Source organism: Carlito syrichta, unplaced genomic scaffold (genome assembly GCF_000164805.1).
Source record: "Carlito syrichta isolate Samal-C Ts95f unplaced genomic scaffold, Tarsius_syrichta-2.0.1 Scaffold303358, whole genome shotgun sequence".
Classification (NCBI taxonomy): domain Eukaryota; kingdom Metazoa; phylum Chordata; class Mammalia; order Primates; family Tarsiidae; genus Carlito; species Carlito syrichta.
Window position 1 is genome coordinate 470,034 of NW_007247454.1, and position 835 is coordinate 470,868.

The window sequence follows — 835 nt, forward strand, 5'->3', positions numbered from 1 at the left end:
CCCAGGTGCAGGGTTGCTCTTTCCCTCTCCACTCATCCCCTCCGCCTGGGTTTCAGTGAATGTTTGCTGACCGACTGACTGTGCAATTCAGGGAATGCTGGCTTGAAACGGGGATTTGATACCCCACATCTTAAAAACAAAAAAAAAGAAAACGGGGATTTGTAGGGTCCCTCTTCCTCAACTTATGGAGCGCTGTCAGGCACTGTGCCCGGCACCTCGACGTAACATGGAATTTAGCACTCTGGCAGCCCTGGGGGTGATCGGCCTCCAGCGCACTCCTCTGCCAACAGCCTTGAACGCCCGGCCACTGGCAGTTTCAAGCCGGCCACACCTTTGGACCCACGAGGGGCATCTCATCAGGGGACTTCTCGGAGAAACTCCCCGGGCTTCCCGCGGTCCTCGGTCTTCTGTCTCCGGCTCGAAACCCGCGCGGTGGCGGCCGGCCCGCAGGGAGTTTCCAGGAGCCGCCGGCGGGAGAGGCGGGTCGCGGCGAGAGCGGAGTCCACGCGCCTCCGGGAGGGAGAAGGGGAAGCGGGCGCCGGCCTCGCCCACGCCCGCCGGGGCCGGGCATCTCTCCACCCCGCAGGGAACCCTGTCGCGCTTCTCTGCCAGCCTCGGCCCCGCCCCCTCCCGCGAGGCCGGCGCTAGGACCCCATGACCCCCGACGAGGCCTTCCCGCCCCTCGGGCCAGACCGGCCTGCGATTGGCGCTCGTGGGCGCAGGACCCGCCCCCGCGCCTCCGTCACTGCCAAGATGGCGCCGGCCGCGGCCGCCGCGGCGGCTGGAGCGAGAGAGGGAGGCGGAGGCAGCCGCGGCCGCGAGGGGAGGGAGAGTC